Source organism: Tyto alba, unplaced genomic scaffold (genome assembly GCF_018691265.1).
Source record: "Tyto alba isolate M040663 unplaced genomic scaffold, T.alba_DEE_v4.0 Super-Scaffold_26, whole genome shotgun sequence".
Lineage (NCBI taxonomy): Eukaryota > Metazoa > Chordata > Aves > Strigiformes > Tytonidae > Tyto > Tyto alba.
In genome coordinates, this window is record NW_024881300.1 from 23,963,725 (window position 1) to 23,990,919 (window position 27,195).

A 27,195-nucleotide genomic window follows, 5' to 3' on the forward strand; every position below is an offset into this window, starting at 1 on the left:
GCGTGCGCAGTCTCGGTAGAAAGGAAGCATAACCCTATAGCATTTTGGTTGTTTTCTTGGAAAATAAAGTACATCGTTGTCGATAAGAGTATTGCTATTGCCTTTATTCAACTATTTTGTTACAGAGCCTAATAAAATACCGATCTTTTTCTATGTATACCCTGGAAAAATTAAGCAGAACTCCCTACCGGGTCGCATCGCCGACACAACAGGTCCAGTAAAAGAGCGGGTATCGTCATTTTTGGTAAGAGTCGCTTTCTCCACAGAGCGCTACGCACGTTGCAAACTTAAGGCAGAGGAGAAAATTCCCCTCTGCTCCTCTGGCTGACTTTATACCTGCGGGGTGAGGTGGGGTGGGGTGGGGTGGGGTGGGGTGGGGTGGGGTGGGTGGGTGTGGGGGTTGGCCCCGCCCCTTTCCCAGGGGATTGTGGGCAGGCTGGTGGGCGGGCTGGTGGGCGGGGCCCTGGGGTATATGAGCCCCAGCTGCTCGACAGGGAGCTTGTTCCACTCCTGGGTTTCTCAGGTGTCAGTGCTCTCTCAGTCCTTCAGTCAGTAGCAGCTTTTGAGCCATTTAAGCTTTTGAGAATAGATGTGTTTTGATCTCTAGAGGAACAGAGCCATTTAAGGTAAGATTTTTCTGGACCGGTCAAGGTTCAGCATCATATATAGGAGATAGAATGTTTATATGTAGTTTGCCTTTTTTTTTTTTTTTTTTTTTTTATTTTACATTAGTAATTTTGTTTGGGAGGGCAAGATAGTTTAATAAAGCGTATTGTTTAATTTTAATTCTAGGAAGGAGCATGGTTCCTTTGTTGTCAATTGAGGAGAGGAGGATTTTGTATGGTTTTGAGATGGGGTGAGAGGTAAGCTACGTTGTTTTTGATGAGGAGGGTGTTGCAGGTGAGGTGCTCATCAACCAATAATGTCCTTATGGCTCACCCTGTTTCTATGCAGATGACAAAGAGGAACCTAGCAACTGTGGGAATAACCAGGTTACCCAGCGCGTTGTTTTTTCAAGGATGGATTCAGATTCCCGGCACTGTAAAAGATAAGTTGAGGGACCGGTGCTTGGGAGCAGGCTCTGGGGGGCAGCCCAAGGTTGGGAATTGCAGGGAGAAGTTTTAAAGTTAATTTACGGGAGAGGGCTGTGTAGGAACAGTGCTCTTTGGGCAGCTGAAGTGGGGGTGGAAGGCATTTCTTTTCAGCACTGAGGTTAGCACGTGCCAGGCAGCACAGTTCCACCCCGTGTCTCTTGTCATGTAGTTTGTGTTGTCTGTCTCGTGCGTCTTTAGACCTTTCTTGGGTCTCGACATCCTCGTGGCTCTTTGAGCTCAAGGAGCACAGTAGTTGCCTCGGACATCTTCCCTTGGGCCTGGAACACCCATCCTCATTGGCACAGTGCCAACCAGGCAGTTCTTGTTTTTGCTTTACTAGCCTAAAGCATGGCTAGGTGTCAGAAGTTTCCGGTCAGGCTGCTGTTTGCAACGTCGTTCCGGGCTGCGGTAGTGTCTCTGATCTAGAGAGATCAATCTTCACAAATATCTTTTCTGGGAGTTTTTCCCCGCATCTTGATGTTCTTAGGTCTTAAAGTGAGATTACTTGCGCATGCCTTATCCCTGTGGAGGCTATAAGGTTTTCTCTCAGGCCACAACACTTGACTCTTCTCAGCCTGCCGTCCATTCTTCCTCACGGCCCAATAGGTCTTCTTGTCCGATAGCATCTCCGATCTGAGTCTTTCCTCTTAAAGAGCTTATTTTATGTCTCTAGTTTTGTTTGTGTGCCGTGTTGGTCTGTGTGTGTTTGTCTCTGTTGGAGCTGCTCTGCCTGGGTGCGTAGAGGTGACAGTCAGCCAAAGAAGTACAGTAAGGTTCTATGTGAATAAGCCTAGACTTTGTAGGGAAAGGGTGTACCGTCCATTTCAGAGCAACTAATTATGTAGCCAACAGGCAAGGAGAGTTCTTTCTGTAGCGCTATGCAGACACTCGGGGGATGAGCAGAGTTTTATTGACAGCAGGCTGTAGAGAGAATTGGGATGGTATACCTAAATGAAAATGGTATCTCTGTAACTGTTAAGCTATCGCTCGTCATCCAGGCGACTCACTCAATATCTCTTTTGCAGATGAAGAGGGATGACTCGCTCACCTAACGGCAACAGAGGAGACGAACGGAGCAGTTTAAGAAGGTAGGTTGGCGTGCATCGTCGGGGGAAGATGCGACCGGTGGCTATATGACTAGCCGATCGGTGCGTTTTACTTGGAAGGTGCAAAGCGTCGAGCAAAGCGAGGTATCGGCACCGGAGGGGATGTGGGCGAGGAGAGATGTGACTAGAGGGCTGAAGCAGCAGTTACTTTTCAGGTGTCCTATTGGTGAAGGTAAAGTAAGCCTCGTTGCTCGTCTTGCAAGCGGTACCCGAGCCTCAACGTGAGAACCTGTAAACAGTAGAGGTGGAGCAGGTGAGCACATAAACCAAGGGAGAGGGAGATGGTTATCGGTATGGGTGGGGTGCAGTTTTGGGCAGCATCTTGGCAAGTGCTGCTACTTTGTTTTTTTTGCAGGTGACGCACGTAGCCTCGGAAGGGTGAAGGAGCGTACCGATGACCAATCTGATAAGGTGAGGCGGTCGTCAGCCAGGTCCGAGTTAAATAGCGTAGTTTTATATGGCCACTCGGTTAAGCATTAACCTTGGTTTTGCAGGCGCCAAGTGAGCCACCTTTGGGATCATCTGAGTATTGAAAAGCAGCCGGAGTAGTAGCAAGGACGAGCACGGGGTTGGCGACTTCTCACAAGCGCAAGGGAAACTTTGTCTCTAGATAAGTTAGGTACCACAAGCGACAACCGCAAGGCTGCAGCACCTGACTCAAAAACGAGCAGGTGAGAGGGACACCGCGATGCTTCTGAGGATGGGGGGGGGTGTTGCGGAAGAGGTAAGCAGGGAGCAGCGTGATACTGACCAGCAGTTGTGCTCTTCTTGCTTTTTTTGCAGGCGATAAAGGAATCTGGCCACTGCAGGAACGTGCTAGTTAGCTGCCGTGCTGCTTTTGTCGAGGATGGAATCGGACCTCCGCCCTCTGAAAGCTAAGTCGAGCGAACGGGGCCGAGAGGAGGGGCCAAGGTTGGGAATTGCAGGGAAGTGTTTGAAAGTTAGCATGGGGAGAAGGCTGTACAGGAGCAGGGCCCTACGGTCAGGTAAAGGGAACGGATTACTTTTCCCCTCGATGTTAGCGTGTCCCGGGCAGGGCAGTTCCGGCCTCTGCGTGTGTCATCGTGTAGTTTTGTTTCTTCTGTCTACCGTGTCTTTGCCCTTCCTCAGATCTCTAATGTCCTCACATCTCTTCGTGCTCGAGGAGCACGGCACGTGCCTCAGGCGCCATCCCTAGGGTATCGAACGCCTATCTTCATCGGCACGCTGTCGATCGGGTGCTTTTTTATTCTTGCGTTATAAGCTTAAGCGTGGGTAGGTCTTGGAAGTTTCCAGTCGGGAGTCTTTTGCGCAGCATCGTCGCAGGCTCTGGCGTCAGCTCTGCTATTTAGGCATCCGTTGTTCCTGCCGGTGACTTCTTTCCCGTATCCTGACATTCTTAGGTCTTGAAGCCCATCTTCTTGCATACCCATCGTCTCCGTTTTGACGGTAAGATGCTTCTCGTAAGGGGCCGTTCCACTTACTGCTTCATGTAGGCTGCCATATAGCCTCCTCGCATCACCATCGTGGCCCTCCGAGTCTTCTCGCCTTATGGCACACCCTTCTGGGTGTCCTTATCGCTTAGTGTTTAGTCATCTTTGAATGGTGTCATTTGTAGTATTTTGTGTGTGTCTGTGTGGCTTGGAGCTGCTCTGCCTGGGGGCGTAGAGTCAGGGATAGGCGGAATAGAGTTCACGGGTATACCGTATGGGTTTGTTTTAAATAAGGAGAACAAATCCTCCAACTGGGTGACATCTTTGTCTCCCCGGTGGGGTTTATTTTCACCCAGTCGCAGATGCTCTCTGAGGGTGACGGTCACAGTCAGCGTCTGGGTGAAGGTCAGGTTTGGGCCGGGATTTCCTCAGGCTAGGCGCTCGAGTCCCCCAGGAACAGTATTCAGGGGGTGACTTCCCGTCGTGACAGTTGGGCGGAAGGATCGGCCTGGTGCAGAGTGGGGGTTGGTTTTGGCGGTAGGTGGAATAGCAGTATGTTTAGAATGTGTCTAGCTGTGTACGAGTATTTGTCGTCTCTTTTCTTCCAGGGATGTAGGTGGGGCTCAATTTGAGTACGTAGACCAGGATTTAATGAAAACCTCTGTCAGGGGAATAAACTTCTGTTTTTCCCGTTTCCCGGCTGGGTAGTTTTTCCCTGGTCCCAGCCGGTGTGCAATGCAAGGATCATCATCTAGATTTGGGTGCAGGTCAGGCTCAGGCTGGAGTTTTTTCAGGCAGGATGATTTTTTGAGGCCCCCATACCTGGTGTTTCTGAGGATCACGGAGGGTGATGGCTTGTGGCGGTTTTGGTGGTAGGGTGGCCAAGGGGAGAGCAGGTGGTGGTTTGAGTGGTAGCTGGCTGTGTGGTGTTTAAAATGTGTGTAGCAGTGCCTGAGTGGTTGATGTTTTGTTTTTTCCTTACGGGCTGTAGGTTGCGTAGCTTTGTTTAGAGGCAGTAGATGGACAAAATAGAAATTAAAAAAAAAAAAACAAAAACAAACAAAACAAAGAAAAAACCAAACCACAGAAAACCAAAAATCCAAAAAACCCAAAACAGCTGGGGGACAAAAAATTTTTTCTTTTCCTGTCCCCTGGCTGGGTTTTTACTCCCCGGTCCCGGCCGGTGTGCGAGGCGACTGTTGTCGCCTATGTTTGGGCGCAGGTCTGTCTCAGGCTGGTGTTTTTAAGGCAGTGAAACAAAAAAGGGCCGAACAATGGGCCTCAAACCAAGGTTGACTTGTGAGTGAATCCCCCGACCAGCAACCAGCGTCTTATCAGCGTGAAAATGCACCCCTGGGAAGGATCCCTGGGAACAATCAGTAAACGACAGGAAGTAACTATAAATCCCAAATGTACAGAAAAAGAGTAACTCCTCAGACATGCCCGGATCCTGGCCAGATCTGGACGTGCCCGAGTGAGGCGTATCAACCTCCCAGATATCTCCTGTGCATTTTGTATAGACTTGCTCGTTAAACTGTATAAAAGCCGGACCCTCTCGCAGCAAAGACGGAGACCTTACCTACGAGTGGACGCACTGCGTGGGACTTCCCAATTGCCGGGAAAGGCTCTCCGATCCTTCGCTGTGACGGGGCTCCCCAGCTGATGCACGGATCTGGATGATGGTAAAGTACGAAGGCAATTGGTGATGTGTCTTCTTAATCACTAGAGCTAGCTTTATGTAGTAATGACTAGCTGCGTTACCTCGCTTATTCTTTCTGCTGCTTTAAACCAAAGTAAAATAAGCCTATTTCTTTAGCTTGGTGATGTGTCCTTTGTGTTAACCGCGTCAATTGGCAAAACAGGCAGGCAGAAATTTTTTGGTGTGGCCTCCCCGGGAACAGCCGGTTGTGTTTTCTCCCGTTAGTTTTTTTCTTGCAGGTGAAGAGGAAGGCGTCAACTGCAGGAACGTGCTAGTTAGTTGCCTGCGCTGCTTTTGTCGAGGATGGAATCGGACCTCCGGCCCTCTGAAAGCTGAGTCGAGCGAACGGGGCCGAGAGGAGGGGCCGAGGTTGGGAATTGCAGGGAAGGTGTTTGAAAGTTAGCATAGGGGAGAAGGCTGTACAGGAGCGGGGCCCTACGGTCAGGTAAAGGGAACGGATTACTTTTTCCCTCGATGTTAGCGTGTCCCGGGCAGGGCAGTTCCCGCCTCTGCGTGTGTCATCGTGTAGTTTGTTTCTTCTGTCTGCCGTGTCTTTGCCCTTCCTCGGCTCTAAACTGTCCTCACATATCTTTGGGCTCGAGGAGCACGGCACGCGTCTCGGGGGCCGTCCCTAGGGTATCGAACGCCCATCTTCATCGGCACGCTGCCGATCGGGTGCTTTTTTATTCTTGCGTTATCAGCTTAAGAGCGTGGGTAGGTCTTGGAAGTTTCTAGTCGGGAGTCTTTCGCGCAGCATCGTCGCCGGCTGCGGCATCAGCTCTGCTCCTTAGGCATCCGTTTTCACGGACTGCGACGTCTTCCCCTGCATCCCTCCATCCTAGGATTCGGACTCCTACTTCTCATCCAGCGTCTCGGTTTTGACGGTAGCTTCTTATAACGGGCCATAACAGGTGACTCTTTCTGGGGCTGCCGTATAGCCTCCTCGCCTCCCGGTTGTGGCCCTCTAGGTCTTCTCGCCTGACATGGTATCTTGTCTGAGAGTGCTTATCGCTTAGAGTTTATCTTGGAATCAAACCTTTTGTAGCGTTTAGCAGTTAGTGTATGCGTGTGCCTGTTTGGCTCAGAGCTGCCCTGCCTGGGGGGTGTAGAGTCAGGAGTAAGTAGAACAGCAGTAGAAGTCAACGGTTTAAATGCTGATACGCTTAGACCGCCTAGGCGACAGACGTACGGTCACCTCGCAGTAGCCACCACAGGCTGTGCGGCCGGTCATTTCTAGGGCGTTTCATGGAGACTGTTGGAGCGGTGTGGGAGCGGCTGTCCAGCAGTAGCAAATGAGATGGAATCTCAAAGGTGTTAAGGCTCGTAGGTGTGGGAGCGTACTCTCTGGGGGGAGGCGCGTGGTCTTCTTTTTAACAACAGGCTGTAGTTGGATGCCGGCTAGTATCCCTAGCCGGAAGTGACACCTCCGGATTTGTTAAGCATCCGGGTGACTCGCACAACTGTTTTGACATGCAGATGGATGAGATGCGCACCGAAGAGTGACGGGGGAGGTGAGCGGAGGGCTGTGAGAAGGTGGGTCACTGAGCGGCTGCGGGAGGGAAGATGGCACCTGTGCTATCTGAGGGGATGATAGCGGTGCGTGGTGTGTTTTGTGGTGTTTTTTGTTTGTTGTTTTTGTTTTTTAGATGGAGAGCCACAAGCAAAGTAGGATTTCGTCACCGGAGGCAGCTTGGGCAAGGTGAGCCACGACTAGGGGGGTTAAAGTAGCAGTTCTTATTTTAGGCATCAAATTGTCGGTGAAAGTAGAAGCATCCCTTGTGGTACGTGTGTTACAGGTGGCACGCGAGCCTTGACGTGACAACTGGAAACAGCAGCGGCAGGGCAGGTGAAGGGCCGAGGTAAGGGAGCAGGGAGATGGGAATCCGTGCGGGCAGGACCCCAGTTTCAGGTGGTAACTTCGGCACGTGTCTTTTCCTTGAGTTTTTTTGCAGGTGCCACAGATGGCCGCTGAGGGGCCGAGCCGCACGCAGACCGACAGTCTGAGAAGGTGAGGCGGTTGTCAGCCAGGTCGGTGTCTAATACGGAAGTATCGTAGGACCGCTCCGTTGAGCGCTCGCCTTGTTTTTGCAGGTGCTTTGGGAGCCGCCTTTGGGATCGGATGAGCGTTCGAAGCGAGCCGGGGTAGTCGCAAGGAGGATCGTGGGTGACTCGTTAGAAGCGCAAGGGTAACTTTGTCTCTCGGTATCTTAGGTAACGCCAGCGACGACGGCTGCAGCATCTGACTCTGCAAAGAGCCGGTGAGCGGAACCCCGCGACGCTTCTGAGTACAGGCGGGTGTCGTGGAAGAGGTAGGCACGGAGCAGCGCGATGCCGACGGCCGGTTGTGTTTTCTCCCGTTGGTGTTTTCTTGCAGGTGAAGAGGAAGGCGGCAACTGCAGGAACGTGCTAGTTAGCTGCCGCGCTGCTTTTGTCGAGGATGGAATCGGACCTCCGGCCCTCTGAAAGCTAAGTCGAGCGAACGGGGCCGAGAGGAGGGGCCGAGGTTGGGAATTGCAGGGAAGTGTTTGAAAGTTAGCATAGGGGAGAAGGCTGTACGGGAGCGGGGCCCTGAGGTCAGGTAAAGGGAACGGATTACTTTTCCCCTCGATGTTAGCGTGTCCCGGGCAGGGCAGTTCCCGCCTCTGCGTGTGTCAATCGTGTAGTTTTGTTTCTTCTGTCTGCCGTGTCTTTGCCCTTCCTCGGCTCTAAATGTCCTCGCGTCTCTTTGTGCTCGAGGAGCACGGCATCGTGCCTGAGGCGCCATCCCTAGGGTATCGAACGCCCATCTTCATCGGCACGCTGCCGATCGGGTGCTTTTTATTCTTGCGTTATAAGCTTGAAGCGTGGGTAGGTCTTGGAAGTTTCCGGTCGGGAGTCTTTTGCGCAGCGTCGTCGCAGGGCTCTGGCGTCAGCTCTGCTATTTAGGCATCCGTTGTTCCTGCCGGTGACTTCTTTCCCGTATCCTGACTGTTCTTAGGTCTTGAAGCCCATCTTCTTGCATACCCATCGTCTCCGTTTTGACGGTAGCTTCTCGTAAGGGGCCGTTCCACTTACTGCTTCTTGTAGGCTGCCATATAGCCTCCTCGCGTCACCATCGTGGCCCTCCGAGTCTTCTCGCCTTACGGCATACCCTTCTGGGTGTCCTTATCGCTTAGCGTTTAGTCCTCTTTGAATCGCGTCATTTGTAGTATTTTGTGTGTGTCTGTGTGGCTCGGAGCTGCTCTGCCTGGGGGTGTGGAGTCAGGGATAGGTGGAATAGAGTTCACGGGTATACTGTATGGGTTTGTTTTAAATAAGAAAACAAATCCTCCAACCGGGTGACATCTTTGTCTCCCCGGTGGGGTTTATTTTCACCCGGTCGCAGATGCTCTCTGAGGGTGACGGTCACAGTCGGCGTCTGGGTGAAGGTCAGGTTTGGGCCGGGATTTCCTCAGGCTCAGGCGCTCGAGTCCCCCAGGAACAGTATTCAGGGGGTGACTGCCCGTCGTGACGGTTGGGCGGAAGGATGGGCCGGTGGAGAGTGGGGGTTGGTTTTGGCGGTAGGTGGAATAGCGGCATGTTTAGAATGTGTCTAGCTGTGTAAGAGTATTTGTCGTCTCTTTTCTTGCAGGATGTAGGCGGGGCTCAATTTGACTACGTAGACTGGATTTAATGAAAACCTCTGTCAGGGGAATAAACTTCTGTTTTTCCCGTCTCCTGGCTGGGTAGTTTTTCCCTGGTCCCGGCCGGTGTGCGATGCAAGGATCGTTATCGGGATTTGGGTGCAGGGTCAGGCTCAGGCTGGAGTTTTTTCAGGGCAGGATGATTTTTTGAGGCCCCCGTACCTGGTGTTTCTGAGGATCACGGAGGGTGATGGCTTGTGGCGGTTTTGGTGGTAGGGTGGCCGAGGGGAGAGCAGGTGGTGGTTTGAGTGGTAGCTGGCTGTGTGGTGTTTAAAATGTGTGTAGCAGTGCCTGAATGGTTGATGTTTTGTTTTTTCCTTACGGGCTGTAGGTTGTGTAGCTTTGTTTAGAGGCAGTAGACAGACAAAATAGAAATTAAAAAAAAAAAAAACCAACCAAAAAACAAAGGAAAAACCAAACCACACAAAACCAAAAATGCCAAAAAACCCAAAACGGCTGGGGGACAAAAAATTTTTTCTTTTCCTGTCCCCTGGCTGGGTTTTTACTCCCCGGTCCCGGCCGGTCTGCGAGGCGACTGTTGTCGCCTATGTTTGGGCGCAGGTCTGTCTCAGGCTGGTGTTTTTAAGGCAGTGAAACAAAAAAGGGCCGAAACAATGGGCCTCAAACCAAGGTTGACTTCTGAGTGAATCCCCCGACCAGCAACCAGCGTCTTATCAGCGTGAAAATGCACCCCTGGGAAGGATCCCTGGGAACAATCAGTAAACGACAGGAAGTAACTATAAATCCCAAATGTACAGAAAAAGAGTAACTCCTCAGACATGCCCGGATCCTGGCCAGATCTGGACGTGCCCGAGTGAGGCAGTATCAACCTCCCAGATATCTCCTGTGCACTTTGTATAGACTTGCTTGTTAAACTGTATAAAAGCCGGACCCTCTCGCAGCAAAGACGGAGACCTTACCTACGAGTGGACGCACTGCGTGGGACTTCCCAATTGCCGGGAAAGGCTCTCCGATCCTTCGCTGCTGACGGGGCTCCCCAGCTGATGCACGGATCTGGATGATGGTAAAGTACGAAGGCAATTGGTGATGTGTCTTTCTTAATCCCTAGAGCTAGCTTTATGTAGTAATGACTAGATGCGTTACCTCGCTTATTCTTTCTGCTGCTTTAAACCAAAGTAAAATAAGCCTATTTCTTTAGCTTGGTGATGTGTCCTTTGTGTTAACCGCGTCAATTGGCCAAACAGGCAGGCAGAAATTTTTTGGTGTGGCCTCCCCGGGAACAGCCGGTTGTGTTTTCTCCCGTTTGTTTTTTTTCTTGCAGGTGAAGAGGAAGGCGTCAACTGCAGGAACGTGCTAGTTAGTTGCCGCGCTGCTTTTGTCGAGGATGGAATCGGACCTCCGGCCCTCTGAAAGCTGAGTCGAGCGAACGGGGCCGAGAGGAGGGGCCGAGGTTGGGAATTGCAGGGAAGTGTTTGAAAGTTAGCACGGGGGAGAAGGCTGTACGGGAGCGGGGCCCTCCGGTCAGGTAAAGGGAACGGATTACTTTTCCCCTCGATGTTAGCGTGTCCCGGGCAGGGCAGTTCCCGCCTCTGCGTGTGTCATCGTGTAGTTTGTTTCTTCTGTCTGCCGTGTCTTTGCCCTTCCTCGGCTCTAAATGTCCTCACTTCTCTTTGGGCTCGAGGAGCACGGCACGCGTCTCAGGGGCCATCCCTAGGGTATCGAACGCCCATCTTCATCGGCACGCTGCCGATCGGGTGCTTTTTTATTCTTGCGTTATCAGCTTAAAGCGTGGGTAGGTCTTGGAAGTTTCCGGTCGGGAGTCTTTTGCGCAGCATCGTCGCCGGCTGCGGCATCAGCTCTGCTCCTTAGGCATCCGTTTTCACGGACTGCGACGTCTCCCCTGCATCCCTCCGTCCTAGGATTCGGACTCCTACTTCTCATCCACCGTCTCGGTTTTGACGGTAGCTTCTTATAACGGGCCATAACGGGTGACTCTTTCTGGGGCTGCCGTATAGCCTCCTCGCCTCCCGGTTGTGGCCCTCTAGGTCTTCTCGCCTGACATGGTATCTTGTCTGAGAGTCCTTATCGCTTAGAGTTTATCTTGGAATCAAACCTTTTGTAGCGTTTAGCATTACGTGTATGCGTGTGCCTGTTTGGCTCAGAGCTGCCCTGCCTGGGGGGTGTAGAGTCAGGAGTAAGTAGAACAGCAGTAGAAGTCAACGGTTTAAATGTTGATACGCTTAGACCGCCTAGGCGACAGACGTACGGTCACCTCGCAGTAGCCACCACAGGCTGTGCGGCCGGTCATTTCTAGGGCGTTTTATGGAGACTGTTGGAGCGGTGTGGGAGCGGCTGTCCAGCAGTAGCAAATGAGATGGAATCTCAAAGGTGTTAAGGCTCGTAGGTGTGGGAGCGTACTCTCTGCGGGGAGGCGCGTGGTTTTCTTTTTAACAACAGGCTGTAGTTGGATGCCTGCTAGTATCCCTAGCCGGAAGTGACACCTCCGGATTTGTTAAGCATCCGGGTGACTCGCATGAACTGTTTTGACATGCAGATGGATGAGATGCGCACCAAAGAGTGACGGAGGAGGTGAGCGGAGGGCTGTGAGAAGGTGGGTCACTGAGCGGCTGCGGCAGGGAAGATGGCACCGGTGCTATCTGAGGGGATGATAGCGGTGTGTGGTGTGTTTTGTGGTGTTTTTGTTGTTGTTTTGTTTTTTAGATGGAGAGCCACAAGCAAAGTAGGATTTCGGCACCGGAGGCAGCTTGGGCGAGGTGAGCCACGACTAGGGGGGTTAAAGTAGCAGTTCTTATTTTAGGCATCCAATTGTCGGTGAAAGTAGAAGCATCCCTTGTGGTACGTGTGTTACAGGTGGCACACGAGCCTTGACGTGACAACTGGAAACAGCAGCGGCAGGGCAGGTGAAGGGCCGAGGTAAGGGAGCGGGAGATGGGAATCCGTGCGGGCAGACCCCAGTTTCAGGCGGTAACTCGGCACGTGTCTTTTCCTTGAGTTTTTTGCAGGTGCCGCAGATGGCCGCGGAGGGGCCGAGCCGCACGCAGACCGACAGTCTGAGAAGGTGAGGCGGTTGTCAGCCAGGTCGGTGTCTAATACGGAAGTATCGTAGGACCGCTCCGTTGAGCGCTCGCCTTGTTTTTGCAGGTGCTTTGGGAGCCGCCTTTGGGATCGGATGAGCGTTTGAAGCGAGCCGGGGTAGTCGCAAGGAGGATCGTGGGTGACTCGTTAGAAGCGCAAGGGTAACTTTGTCTCTCGGTATCTTAGGTAACGCCAGCGACGACGGCTGCAGCATCTGACTCTGCAAAGAGCCGGTGAGCGGAACCCCGCGACGCTTCTGAGTACTAGGGGGGTGTCGTGGAAGAGGTAGGCACGGAGCAGCGCGATGGCAACGGCCGGTTGTGTTTTCTCCCGTTGGTGTTTTCTTGCAGGTGAAGAGGAAGGCGTCAACTGCAGGAACGTGCTAGTTAGCTGCCGTGCTGCTTTTGTCGAGGATGGAATCGGACCTCCGGCCCTGTGAAAGCTAAGTCGAGCGAACGGGGCCGAGAGGAGGGGCCGAGGTTGGGAATTGCAGGGAAGGTGTTTGAAAGTTAGCATAGGGGAGAAGGCTGTACGGGAGCGGGGCCCTAAGGTCAGGTAAAGGGAACGGATTACTTTTCCCCTCGATGTTAGCGTGTCCCGGGCAGGGCAGTTCCCGCCTCTGCGTGTGTCAACGTGTAGTTTTGTTTCTTCTGTCTACGGTGTCTTTGCCCTTCCTCGGCTCTAAATGTCCTCGCGTGTCTTTTGTGCTCGAGGAGCACGGCATCGTGCCTGAGGCGCCATCCCTAGGGTATCGAACGCCCATCTTCATCGGCACGCTGCCGATCGGGTGCTTTTTATTCTTGCGTTATAAGCTTGAAGCGTGGGTAGGTCTTGGAAGTTTCCGGTCGGGAGTCTTTTGACGCAGCGTCGTCGCAGGCTCTGGCGTCAGCTCTGCTATTTAGGCATCCGTTGTTCCTGCCGGTGACTTCTTTCCCGTATCCTGACATTCTTAGGTCTTGAAGCCCGTCTTCTTGCGTACCCATCGTCTCCGTTTTGAAGGTAGCTTCTCGTAAGGGGCCGTTCCACTTAGTGCTTCTTGTAGGCTGCCGTATAGCCTCCTCGCGTCACCATCGTGGCCCTCCGAGTCTTCTCGCCTTACGGCATACCCTTCCGGGTGTCCTTATCGCTTAGCGTTTAGTCCTCTTTGAATCGCGTCATTTGTAGTATTTTGTGTGTGTCTGTGTGGCTCGGAGCTGCTCTGCCCGGGGGTGTGGAGTCAGGGCTAGGTGGAATAGAGTTCACGGGTATACTGTATGGGTTTGTTTTAAATAAGAAAACAAATCCTCCAACTGGGTGACATCTTTGTCTCCCCGGTGGGGTTTATTTTCACCCGGTCGCAGATGCTCTCTGAGGGTGACGGTCACAGTCGGCGTCTGGGTGAAGGTCAGGTTTGGGCCGGGATTTCCTCAGGCTCGGCGCTCGAGTCCCCCAGGAACAGTATTCAGGGGGGTGACTGCCCGTCGTGACGGTTGGGCGGAAGGATGGGCCGGTGGAGAGTGGGGGTTGGTTTTGGCGGTAGGTGGAATAGCGGCACTGTTTAGAAGGTGTCTAGCTGTGTAAGAGTATTTGTCGTCTCTTTTCTTGCAGGATGTAGGCGGGGCTCAATTTGACTACGTAGACTGGATTTAATGAAAACCTCTGTCAGGGGAATAAACTTCTGTTTTTCCCGTCTCCTGGCTGGGTAGTTTTTCCCTGGTCCCGGCCGGTGTGCGATGCAAGGATCGTTATCGGGATTTGGGTGCAGGTCAGGCTCAGGCTGGAGTTTTTTCAGGGAGGATGATTTTTTGAGGCCCCCGTACCTGGTGTTTCTGAGGATCACGGAGGGTGATGGCTTGTGGCGGTTTTGGTGGTAGGGTGGCCGAGGGGAGAGCACGTGGTGGTTTGAGTGGTAGCTGGCTCTGTGGTGTTTAAAATGTGTGTAGCAGTGCCTGAATGGTTGATGTTTTGTTTTTTCCTTACGGGCTGTAGGTTGTGTAGCTTTGTTTAGAGGCAGTAGACAGACAAAATAGAAATTAAAAAAAAAAAAAAACCAACCCAAAAACAAAGGAAAAACCAAACCACACAAAACCAAAAATGCAAAAAACCCAAAACGGCTGGGGGACAAAAAATTTTTTCTTTTCCTGTCCCCTGGCTGGGTTTTTACTCCCCGGTCCCGGCCGGTGTGCGAGGCGACTGTTGTCGCCTATGTTTGGGCGCAGGTCTGTCTCAGGCTGGTGTTTTTAAGGCAGTGAAACAAAAAAGGGCCGAACAATGGGCCTCAAACCAAGGTTGACTTGTGAGTGAATCCCCCGACCAGCAACCAGCGTCTTATCAGCGTGAAAATGCACCCCTGGGAAGGATCCCTGGGAACAATCAGTAAACGACAGGAAGTAACTATAAATCCCAAATGTACAGAAAAAGAGTAACTCCTCAGACATGCCCGGATCCTGGCCAGATCTGGACGTGCCCGAGTGAGGCGTATCAACCTCCCAGATATCTCCTGTGCATTTTGTATAGACTTGCTTCGTTAAACTGTATAAAAGCCGGACCCTCTCGCAGCAAAGACGGAGACCTTACCTACGAGTGGACGCACTGCGTGGGACTTCCCAATTGCCGGGAAAGGCTCTCCGATCCTTCGCTGCGACGGGGCTCCCCAGCTGATGCACGGGTCTGGATGATGGTAAAGTACGAAGGCAATTGGTGATGTGTCTTTCTTAATCCCTAGAGCTAGCTTTATGTAGGTAATGACTAGATGCGTTACCTCGCTTATTCTTTCTGCTGCTTTAAAGCCAAAGTAAAATAAGCCTATTTCTTTAGCTTGGTGATGTGTCCTTTGTGTTAACCGCGTCAATTGGCAAAACAGGCAGGCAGAAATTTTTTGGTGTGGCCTCCCCGGGAACAGCCGGTTGTGTTTTCTCCCGTTTGTTTTTTTTCTTGCAGGTGAAGAGGAAGGCGTCAACTGCAGGAACGTGCTAGTTAGTTGCCGCGCTGCTTTTGTCGAGGATGGAATCGGACCTCCGGCCCTCTGAAAGCTGAGTCGAGCGAACGGGGCCGAGAGGAGGGGCCGAGGTTGGGAATTGCAGGGAAGGGTTTGAAAGTTAGCACGGGGGAGAAGGCTGTACGGGAGCGGGGCCCTCCGGTCAGGTAAAGGGAACGGATTACTTTTCCCCTCGATGTTAGCGTGTCCCGGGCAGGGCAGTTCCCGCCTCTGCGTGTGTCATCGTGTAGTTTGTTTCTTCTGTCTGCCGTGTCTTTGCCCTTCCTCGGCTCTAAATGTCCTCACTTCTCTTTGGGCTCGAGGAGCACGGCACGCGTCTCAGGGGCCATCCCTAGGTATCGAACGCCCATCTTCATCGGCACGCTGCCGATCGGGTGCTTTTTTATTCTTGCGTTATCAGCTTAAAGCGTGGGTAGGTCTTGGAAGTTTCCGGTCGGGAGTCTTTTGCGCAGCATCGTCGCCGGCTGCGGCATCAGCTCTGCTCCTTAGGCATCCGTTTTCACGGACTGCGACGTCTCCCCTGCATCCCTCCGTCCTAGGATTCGGACTCCTACTTCTCATCCACCGTCTCGGTTTTGACGGTAGCTTCTTATAACGGGCCATAACGGGTGACTCTTTCTGGGGCTGCCGTATAGCCTCCTCGCCTCCCGGTTGTGGCCCTCTAGGTCTTCTCGCCTGACATGGTATCTTGTCTGAGAGTCCTTATCGCTTAGGGTTTATCTTGGAATCAAACCTTTTGTAGCGTTTAGCATTACCGTATGCGTGTGCCTGTTTGGCTCAGAGCTGCCCTGCCTGGGGGGTGTAGAGTCAGGAGTAAGTAGAACAGCAGTAGAAGTCAACGGTTTAAATGTTGATACGCTTAGACCGCCTAGGCGACAGACGTACGTTCACCTCGAAGTAGCCACCACAGGCTGTGCGGCCGGTCATTTCTAGGGCGTTTTATGGAGACTGTTGGAGCGGTGTGGGAGCGGCTGTCCAGCAGTAGCAAATGAGATGGAATCTCAAAGGTGTTAAGGCTCGTAGGTGTGGGAGCGTACTCTCTGCGGGGAGGCGCGTGGTTTTCTTTTTAACAACAGGCTGTAGTTGGATGCCTGCTAGTATCCCTAGCCGGAAGTGACACCTCCGGATTTGTTAAGCATCCGGGTGACTCGCATGACTGTTTTGACATGCAGATGGATGAGATGCGCACCAAAGAGTGACGGAGGAGGTGAGCGGAGGGCTGTGAGAAGGTGGGTCACTGAGCGCTGCGGCAGGGAAGATGGCACCGGTGCTATCTGAGGGGATGATAGCGGTGTGTGGTGTGTTTTTGTGTTTTGTTGTTTTTGTTTTTTAGATGGAGAGCCACAAGCAAAGTAGGATTTCGGCACCGGAGGCAGCTTGGGCGAGGTGAGCCACGACTAGGGGGGTTAAAGTAGCAGTTCTTATTTTAGGCATCCAATTGTCGGTGAAAGTAGAAGCATCCCTTGTTGTACGTGTGTTACAGGTGGCACACGAGCCTTGACGTGACAACTGGAAACAGCAGCGGCAGGGCAGGTGAAGGGCCGAGGTAAGGGAGCGGGAGATGGGGATCCGTGCGGGCAGACCCCAGTTTCAGGCGGTAACTCGGCACGTGTCTTTTCCTTGAGTTTTTTGCAGGTGCCGCAGATGGCCGGAGGGGCCGAGCCGCACGCAGACCGACAGTCTGAGAAGGTGAGGCGGTTGTCAGCCAGGTCGGTGTCTAATACGGAAGTATCGTAGGACCGCTCCGTTGAGCGCTCGCCTTGTTTTTGCAGGTGCTTTGGGAGTCGCCTTTGGGATCGGATGAGCGTTTGAAGCGAGCCGGGGTAGTCGCAAGGAGGATCGTGGGTGACTCGTTAGAAGCGCAAGGGTAACTTTGTCTCTCGGTATCTTAGGTAACGCCAGCGACGACGGCTGCAGCATCTGACTCTGCAAAGAGCCGGTGAGCGGAACCCCGCGACGCTTCTGAGTACTAGGCGGGTGTCGTGGAAGAGGTAGGCACGGAGCAGCGCGATGCCGACGGCCGGTTGTGTTTTCTCCCGTTGGTGTTTTCTTGCAGGTGAAGAGGAAGGCGTCAACTGCAGGAACGTGCTAGTTAGCTGCCGTGCTGCTTTTGTCGGAGGATGGAATCGGACCTCCGGCCCTGTGAAAGCTAAGTCGAGCGAACGGGGCCGAGAGGAGGGGCCGAGGTTGGGAATTGCAGGGAAGTGTTTGAAAGTTAGCATGGGGGAGAAGGCTGTACGGGAGCGGGGCCCTAAGGTCAGGTAAAGGGAACGGATTACTTTTCCCCTCGATGTTAGCGTGTCCCGGGCAGGGCAGTTCCCGCCTCTGCGTGTGTCAACGTGTAGTTTTGTTTCTTCTGTCTGCCGGTGTCTTTGCCCTTCCTCGGCTCTAAATGTCCTCGCGTGTCTTTTGTGCTCGAGGAGCACGGCTCGTGCCTGAGGCGCCATCCCTAGGGTATCGAACGCCCATCTTCATCGGCACGCTGCCGATCGGGTGCTTTTTATTCTTGCGTTATAAGCTTGAAGCGTGGGTAGGTCTTGGAAGTTTCCGGTCGGGAGTCTTTTGACGCAGCGTCGTCGCAGGCTCTGGCGTCAGCTCTGCTATTTAGGCATCCGTTGTTCCTGCCGGTGACTTCTTTCCCGTATCCTGACATTCTTAGGTCTTGAAGCCCGTCTTCTTGCGTACCCATCGTCTCCGTTTTGAAGGTAGCTTCTCGTAAGGGGCCGTTCCACTTAGTGCTTCTTGTAGGCTGCCGTATAGCCTCCTCGCGTCACCATCGTGGCCCTCCGAGTCTTCTCGCCTTACGGCATACCCTTCCGGGTGTCCTTATCGCTTAGCGTTTAGTCCTCTTTGAATCGCGTCATTTGTAGTATTTTGTGTGTGTCTGTGTGGCTCGGAGCTGCTCTGCCCGGGGGTGTGGAGTCAGGGCTAGGTGGAATAGAGTTCACGGGTATACTGTATGGGTTTGTTTTAAATAAGAAAACAAATCCTCCAACTGGGTGACATCTTTGTCTCCCCGGTGGGGTTTATTTTCACCCGGTCGCAGATGCTCTCTGAGGGTGACGGTCACAGTCGGCGTCTGGGTGAAGGTCAGGTTTGGGCCGGGATTTCCTCAGGCTCGGCGCTCGAGTCCCCCAGGAACAGTATTCAGGGGGTGACTGCCCGTCGTGACGGTTGGGCGGAAGGATGGGCCGGTGGAGAGTGGGGGTTGGTTTTGGCGGTAGGTGGAATAGCGGCATGTTTAGAAGGTGTCTAGCTGTGTAAGAGTATTTGTCGTCTCTTTTCTTGCAGGATGTAGGCGGGGCTCAATTTGACTACGTAGACTGGATTTAATGAAAACCTCTGTCAGGGGAATAAACTTCTGTTTTTCCCTGTCTCCTGGCTGGGTAGTTTTTCCCTGGTCCCGGCCGGTGTGCGATGCAAGGATCGTTATCGGGATTTGGGTGCAGGTCAGGCTCAGGCTGGAGTTTTTTCAGGGAGGATGATTTTTTGAGGCCCCCGTACCTGGTGTTTCTGAGGATCACGGAGGGTGATGGCTTGTGGCGGTTTTGGTGGTAGGGTGGCCGAGGGGAGAGCACGGTGGTGGTTTGAGTGGTAGCTGGCTCTGTGGTGTTTAAAATGTGTGTAGCAGTGCCTGAATGGTTGATGTTTTGTTTTTTCCTTACGGGCTGTAGGTTGTGTAGCTTTGTTTAGAGGCAGTAGACAGACAAAATAGAAATTAAAAAAAAAAAAAACCAACCCAAAAACAAAGGAAAAACCAAACCACACAAAACCAAAAATGCAAAAAACCCAAAACGGCTGGGGGACAAAAAATTTTTTCTTTTCCTGTCCCCTGGCTGGGTTTTTACTCCCCGGTCCCGGCCGGTGTGCGAGGCGACTGTTGTCGCCTATGTTTGGGCGCAGGTCTGTCTCAGGCTGGTGTTTTTAAGGCAGTGAAACAAAAAAGGGCCGAACAATGGGCCTCAAACCAAGGTTGACTTGTGAGTGAATCCCCCGACCAGCAACCAGCGTCTTATCAGCGTGAAAATGCACCCCTGGGAAGGATCCCTGGGAACAATCAGTAAACGACAGGAAGTAACTATAAATCCCAAATGTACAGAAAAAGAGTAACTCCTCAGACATGCCCGGATCCTGGCCAGATCTGGACGTGCCCGAGTGAGGCGTATCAACCTCCCAGATATCTCCTGTGCATTTTGTATAGACTTGCTTCGTTAAACTGTATAAAAGCCGGACCCTCTCGCAGCAAAGACGGAGACCTTACCTACGAGTGGACGCACTGCGTGGGACTTCCCAATTGCCGGGAAAGGCTCTCCGATCCTTCGCTGCGACGGGGCTCCCCAGCTGATGCACGGATCTGGATGATGGTAAAGTACGAAGGCAATTGGTGATGTGTCTTTCTTAATCCCTAGAGCTAGCTTTATGTAGGTAATGACTAGCTGCGTTACCTCGCTTATTCTTTCTGCTGCTTTAAAGCAAAGTAAAATAAGCCTATTTCTTTAGCTTGGTGATGTGTCCTTTGTGTTAACCGCGTCAATTGGCAAAACAGGCAGGCAGAAATTTTTTGGTGTGGCCTCCCCGGGAACAGCCGGTTGTGTTTTCTCCCGTTTGTTTTTTTTCTTGCAGGTGAAGAGGAAGGCGTCAACTGCAGGAACGTGCTAGTTAGTTGCCGCGCTGCTTTTGTCGAGGATGGAATCGGACCTCCGGCCCTCTGAAAGCTGAGTCGAGCGAACGGGGCCGAGAGGAGGGGCCGAGGTTGGGAATTGCAGGGAAGGGTTTGAAAGTTAGCACGGGGGAGAAGGCTGTACGGGAGCGGGGCCCTCCGGTCAGGTAAAGGGAACGGATTACTTTTCCCCTCGATGTTAGCGTGTCCCGGGCAGGGCAGTTCCCGCCTCTGCGTGTGTCATCGTGTAGTTTGTTTCTTCTGTCTGCCGTGTCTTTGCCCTTCCTCGGCTCTAAATGTCCTCACTTCTCTTTGGGCTCGAGGAGCACGGCACGCGTCTCAGGGGCCATCCCTAAGGTATCGAACGCCCATCTTCATCGGCACGCTGCCGATCGGGTGCTTTTTTATTCTTGCGTTATCAGCTTAAAGCGTGGGTAGGTCTTGGAAGTTTCCGGTCGGGAGTCTTTTGCGCAGCATCGTCGCCGGCTGCGGCATCAGCTCTGCTCCTTAGGCATCCGTTTTCACGGACTGCGACGTCTCCCCTGCATCCCTCCGTCCTAGGATTCGGACTCCTACTTCTCATCCACCGTCTCGGTTTTGACGGTAGCTTCTTATAACGGGCCATAACGGGTGACTCTTCCTGGGGCTGCCGTATAGCCTCCTCGCCTCCCGGTTGTGGCCCTCTAGGTCTTCTCGCCTGACATGGTATCTTGTCTGAGAGTCCTTATCGCTTAGGGTTTATCTTGGAATCAAACCTTTTGTAGCGTTTAGCATTACCGTATGCGTGTGCCTGTTTGGCTCAGAGCTGCCCTGCCTGGGGGGTGTAGGGTCAGGAGTAAGTAGAACAGCAGTAGAAGTCAACGGTTTAAATGTTGATACGCTTAGACCGCCTAGGCGACAGACGTACGTTCACCTCGAAGTAGCCACCACAGGCTGTGCGGCCGGTCATTTCTAGGGCGTTTTATGGAGACTGTTGGAGCGGTGTGGGAGCGGCTGTCCAGCAGTAGCAAATGAGATGGAATCTCAAAGGTGTTAAGGCTCGTAGGTGTGGGAGCGTACTCTCTGCGGGGAGGCGCGTGGTTTTCTTTTTAACAACAGGCTGTAGTTGGATGCCTGCTAGTATCCCTAGCCGGAAGTGACACCTCCGGATTTGTTAAGCATCCGGGTGACTCGCATGACTGTTTTGACATGCAGATGGATGAGATGCGCACCAAAGAGTGACGGAGGAGGTGAGCGGAGGGCTGTGAGAAGGTGGGTCACTGAGCGCTGCGGCAGGGAAGATGGCACCGGTGCTATCTGAGGGGATGATAGCGGTGTGTGGTGTTTTTTGTTTGTTGTTTTTGTTTTTTAGATGGAGAGCCACAAGCAAAGTAGGATTTCGGCACCGGAGGCAGCTTGGGCGAGGTGAGCCACGACTAGGGGGGTTAAAGTAGCAGTTCTTATTTTAGGCATCCAATTGTCGGTGAAAGTAGAAGCTTCCCTTGTTGTAAGTGTGTTACAGGTGGCACACGAGCCTTGACGTGACAACTGGAAACAGCAGCGGCAGGGCAGGTGAAGGGCCGAGGTAAGGGAGCGGGAGATGGGGATCCGTGCGGGCAGACCCCAGTTTCAGGCGGTAACTCGGCACGTGTCTTTTCCTTGAGTTTTTTGCAGGTGCCGCGGAGGGGCCGAGCCGCACGCAGACCGACAGTCTGAGAAGGTGAGGCGGTTGTCAGCCAGGTCGGTGTCTAATACGGAAGTATCGTAGGACCGCTCCGTTGAGCGCTCGCCTTGTTTTTGCAGGTGCTTTGGGAGTCCGCCTTTGGGATCGGATGAGCGTTTGAAGCGAGCCGGGGTAGTCGCAAGGAGGATCGTGGGTGACTCGTTAGAAGCGCAAGGGTAACTTTGTCTCTCGGTATCTTAGGTAACGCCAGCGACGACGGCTGCAGCATCTGACTCTGCAAAGAGCCGGTGAGCGGAACCCCGCGACGCTTCTGAGTATAGGCGGGTGTCGTGGAAGAGGTAGGCACGGAGCAGCGCGATGGCAACGGCCGGTTGTGTTTTCTCCCGTTGGTGTTTTCTTGCAGGTGAAGAGGAAGGCGTCAACTGCAGGAACGTGCTAGTTAGCTGCCGTGCTGCTTTTGTGGAGGATGGAATCGGACCTCCGGCCCTGTGAAAGCTAAGTCGAGCGAACGGGGCCGAGAGGAGGGGCCGAGGTTGGGAATTGCAGGGAAGTGTTTGAAAGTTAGCATGGGGGAGAAGGCTGTACGGGAGCGGGGCCCTAAGGTCAGGTAAAGGGAACGGATTACTTTTCCCCTCGATGTTAGCGTGTCCCGGGCAGGGCAGTTCCCGCCTCTGCGTGTGTCAACGTGTAGTTTTGTTTCTTCTGTCTACGGTGTCTTTGCCCTTCCTCGGCTCTAAATGTCCTCGCGTGTCTTTTGTGCTCGAGGAGCACGGCTCGTGCCTGAGGCGCCATCCCTAGGGTATCGAACGCCCATCTTCATCGGCACGCTGCCGATCGGGTGCTTTTTATTCTTGCGTTATAAGCTTGAAGCGTGGGTAGGTCTTGGAAGTTTCCGGTCGGGAGTCTTTTGACGCAGCGTCGTCGCAGGCTCTGGCGTCAGCTCTGCTATTTAGGCATCCGTTGTTCCTGCCGGTGACTTCTTTCCCGTATCCTGACATTCTTAGGTCTTGAAGCCCGTCTTCTTGCGTACCCATCGTCTCCGTTTTGAAGGTAGCTTCTCGTAAGGGGCCGTTCCACTTAGTGCTTCTTGTAGGCTGCCGTATAGCCTCCTCGCGTCACCATCGTGGCCCTCCGAGTCTTCTCGCCTTACGGCATACCCTTCCGGGTGTCCTTATCGCTTAGCGTTTAGTCCTCTTTGAATCGCGTCATTTGTAGTACTTTTGTGTGTGTCTGTGTGGCTCGGAGCTGCTCTGCCCGGGGGTGTGGAGTCAGGGCTAGGTGGAATAGAGTTCACGGGTATACTGTATGGGTTTGTTTTAAATAAGAAAACAAATCCTCCAACCGGGCGACATCTTTGTCTCCCCGGTGGGGTTTATTTTCACCCGGTCGCAGATGCTCTCTGAGGGTGACGGTCACAGTCGGCGTCTGGGTGAAGGTCAGGTTTGGGCCGGGATTTCCTCAGGCTCGGCGCTCGAGTCCCCCAGGAACAGTATTCGGGGGGTGACTGCCCGTCGTGACGGTTGGGCGGAAGGATGGGCCGGTGGAGAGTGGGGGTTGGTTTTGGCGGTAGGTGGAATAGCGGCACGTTTAGAAGGTGTCTAGCTGTGTAAGAGTATTTGTCGTCTCTTTTCTTGCAGGATGTAGGCGGGGCTCAATTTGACTACGTAGACTGGATTTAATGAAAACCTCTGTCAGGGGAATAAACTTCTGTTTTTCCCGTCTCCTGGCTGGGTAGTTTTTCCCTGGTCCCGGCCGGTGTGCGATGCAAGGATCGTTATCGGGATTTGGGTGCAGGTCAGGCTCAGGCTGGAGTTTTTTCAGGGAGGATGATTTTTTGAGGCCCCCCGTACCTGGTGTTTCTGAGGATCACGGAGGGTGATGGCTTGTGGCGGTTTTGGTGGTAGGGTGGCCGAGGGGAGAGCACGTGGTGGTTTGAGTGGTAGCTGGCTCTGTGGTGTTTAAAATGTGTGTTAGCAGTGCCTGAATGGTTGATGTTTTGTTTTTTCCTTACGGGCTGTAGGTTGTGTAGCTTTGTTTAGAGGCAGTAGACAGACAAAATAGAAATTAAAAAAAAAAAAAACCAACCCAAAAACAAAGGAAAAACCAAACCACACAAAACCAAAAATGCAAAAAACCCAAAACGGCTGGGGGACAAAAAATTTTTTCTTTTCCTGTCCCCTGGCTGGGTTTTTACTCCCCGGTCCCGGCCGGTGTGCGAGGCGACTGTTGTCGCCTATGTTTGGGCGCAGGTCTGTCTCAGGCTGGTGTTTTTAAGGCAGTGAAACAAAAAAGGGCCGAACAATGGGCCTCAAACCAAGGTTGACTTGTGAGTGAATCCCCCGACCAGCAACCAGCGTCTTATCAGCGTGAAAATGCACCCCTGGGAAGGATCCCTGGGAACAATCAGTAAACGACAGGAAGTAACTATAAATCCCAAATGTACAGAAAAAGAGTAACTCCTCAGACATGCCCGGATCCTGGCCAGATCTGGACGTGCCCGAGTGAGGCGTATCAACCTCCCAGATATCTCCTGTGCATTTTGTATAGACTTGCTCGTTAAACTGTATAAAAGCCGGACCCTCTCGCAGCAAAGACGGAGACCTTACCTACGAGTGGACGCACTGCGTGGGACTTCCCAATTGCCGGGAAAGGCTCTCCGATCCTTCGCTGCGACGGGGCTCCCCAGCTGATGCACGGGTCTGGATGATGGTAAAGTACGAAGGCAATTGGTGATGTGTCTTTCTTAATCCCTAGAGCTAGCTTTATGTGGTAATGACTAGCTGCGTTACCTCGCTTATTCTTTCTGCTGCTTTAAAGCAAAGTAAAATAAGCCTATTTCTTTAGCTTGGTGATGTGTCCTTTGTGTTAACCGCGTCAATTGGCAAAACAGGCAGGCAGAAATTTTTTGGTGTGGCCTCCCCGGGAACAGCCGGTTGTGTTTTCTCCCGTTTGTTTTTTTTCTTGCAGGTGAAGAGGAAGGCGTCAACTGCAGGAACGTGCTAGTTAGTTGCCGCGCTGCTTTTGTCGAGGATGGAATCGGACCTCCGGCCCTCTGAAAGCTGAGTCGAGCGAACGGGGCCGAGAGGAGGGGCCGAGGTTGGGAATTGCAGGGAAGGGTTTGAAAGTTAGCACGGGGGAGAAGGCTGTACGGGAGCGGGGCCCTCCGGTCAGGTAAAGGGAACGGATTACTTTTCCCCTCGATGTTAGCGTGTCCCGGGCAGGGCAGTTCCCGCCTCTGCGTGTGTCATCGTGTAGTTTGTTTCTTCTGTCTGCCGTGTCTTTGCCCTTCCTCGGCTCTAAATGTCCTCACTTCTCTTTGGGCTCGAGGAGCACGGCACGCGTCTCAGGGGACATCCCTAAGGTATCGAACGCCCATCTTCATCGGCACGCTGCCGATCGGGTGCTTTTTTATTCTTGCGTTATCAGCTTAAAGCGTGGGTAGGTCTTGGAAGTTTCCGGTCGGGAGTCTTTTGCGCAGCATCGTCGCCGGCTGCGGCATCAGCTCTGCTCCTTAGGCATCCGTTTTCACGGACTGCGACGTCTCCCCTGCATCCCTCCGTCCTAGGATTCGGACTCCTACTTCTCATCCACCGTCTCGGTTTTGACGGTAGCTTCTTATAACGGGCCATAACGGGTGACTCTTCCTGGGGCTGCCGTATAGCCTCCTCGCCTCCCGGTTGTGGCCCTCTAGGTCTTCTCGCCTGACATGGTATCTTGTCTGAGAGTCCTTATCGCTTAGGGTTTATCTTGGAATCAAACCTTTTGTAGCGTTTAGCATTACCGTATGCGTGTGCCTGTTTGGCTCAGAGCTGCCCTGCCTGGGGGGTGTAGGGTCAGGAGTAAGTAGAACAGCAGTAGAAGTCAACGGTTTAAATGTTGATACGCTTAGACCGCCTAGGCGACAGACGTACGTTCACCTCGAAGTAGCCACCACAGGCTGTGCGGCCGGTCATTTCTAGGGCGTTTTATGGAGACTGTTGGAGCGGTGTGGGAGCGGCTGTCCAGCAGTAGCAAATGAGATGGAATCTCAAAGGTGTTAAGGCTCGTAGGTGTGGGAGCGTACTCTCTGCGGGGAGGCGCGTGGTTTTCTTTTTAACAACAGGCTGTAGTTGGATGCCTGCTAGTATCCCTAGCCGGAAGTGACACCTCCGGATTTGTTAAGCATCCGGGTGACTCGCATGACTGTTTTGACATGCAGATGGATGAGATGCGCACCAAAGAGTGACGGAGGAGGTGAGCGGAGGGCTGTGAGAAGGTGGGTCACTGAGCGCTGCGGCAGGGAAGATGGCACCGGTGCTATCTGAGGGGATGATAGCGGTGTGTGGTGTTTTTTGTTTGTTGTTTTTGTTTTTTAGATGGAGAGCCACAAGCAAAGTAGGATTTCGGCACCGGAGGCAGCTTGGGCGAGGTGAGCCACGACTAGGGGGGTTAAAGTAGCAGTTCTTATTTTAGGCATCCAATTGTCGGTGAAAGTAGAAGCTTCCCTTGTTGTAAGTGTGTTACAGGTGGCACACGAGCCTTGACGTGACAACTGGAAACAGCAGCGGCAGGGCAGGTGAAGGGCCGAGGTAAGGGAGCGGGAGATGGGGATCCGTGCGGGCAGACCCCAGTTTCAGGCGGTAACTCGGCACGTGTCTTTTCCTTGAGTTTTTTGCAGGTGCCGCGGAGGGGCCGAGCCGCACGCAGACCGACAGTCTGAGAAGGTGAGGCGGTTGTCAGCCAGGTCGGTGTCTAATACGGAAGTATCGTAGGACCGCTCCGTTGAGCGCTCGCCTTGTTTTTGCAGGTGCTTTGGGAGTCGCCTTTGGGATCGGATGAGCGTTTGAAGCGAGCCGGGGTAGTCGCAAGGAGGATCGTGGGTGACTCGTTAGAAGCGCAAGGGAAACTTTGTCTCTCGGTATCTTAGGTAACGCCAGCGACGACGGCTGCAGCATCTGACTCTGCAAAGAGCCGGTGAGCGGAACCCCGCGACGCTTCTGAGTATAGGCGGGTGTCGTGGAAGAGGTAGGCACGGAGCAGCGCGATGGCAACGGCCGGTTGTGTTTTCTCCCGTTGGTGTTTTCTTGCAGGTGAAGAGGAAGGCGTCAACTGCAGGAACGTGCTAGTTAGCTGCCGTGCTGCTTTTGTGGAGGATGGAATCGGACCTCCGGCCCTGTGAAAGCTAAGTCGAGCGAACGGGGCCGAGAGGAGGGGCCGAGGTTGGGAATTGCAGGGAAGTGTTTGAAAGTTAGCATGGGGGAGAAGGCTGTACGGGAGCGGGGCCCTAAGGTCAGGTAAAGGGAACGGATTACTTTTCCCCTCGATGTTAGCGTGTCCCGGGCAGGGCAGTTCCCGCCTCTGCGTGTGTCAACGTGTAGTTTTGTTTCTTCTGTCTACGGTGTCTTTGCCCTTCCTCGGCTCTAAATGTCCTCGCGTGTCTTTTGTGCTCGAGGAGCACGGCTCGTGCCTGAGGCGCCATCCCTAGGGTATCGAACGCCCATCTTCATCGGCACGCTGCCGATCGGGTGCTTTTTATTCTTGCGTTATAAGCTTGAAGCGTGGGTAGGTCTTGGAAGTTTCCGGTCGGGAGTCTTTTGACGCAGCGTCGTCGCAGGCTCTGGCGTCAGCTCTGCTATTTAGGCATCCGTTGTTCCTGCCGGTGACTTCTTTCCCGTATCCTGACATTCTTAGGTCTTGAAGCCCGTCTTCTTGCGTACCCATCGTCTCCGTTTTGAAGGTAGCTTCTCGTAAGGGGCCGTTCCACTTAGTGCTTCTTGTAGGCTGCCGTATAGCCTCCTCGCGTCACCATCGTGGCCCTCCGAGTCTTCTCGCCTTACGGCATACCCTTCCGGGTGTCCTTATCGCTTAGCGTTTAGTCCTCTTTGA

At 53.1% G+C, this 27,195-nt stretch overlaps 1 long non-coding RNA gene across 1 annotated transcript in view; it reads left to right on the forward strand.

The window, feature by feature from the left end:
* The first annotated feature begins 2,100 nt into the window (after positions 1 to 2,100).
* Positions 2,101 to 27,195, forward strand: part of LOC122153914 — a 44,010-nt gene continuing 18,915 nt past the window's right edge. The window contains exon 1 of the long non-coding RNA XR_006165773.1: positions 2,101 to 2,182. This is a non-coding gene — a long non-coding RNA (uncharacterized LOC122153914). The remainder of the gene's footprint in view (positions 2,183 to 27,195) is intronic.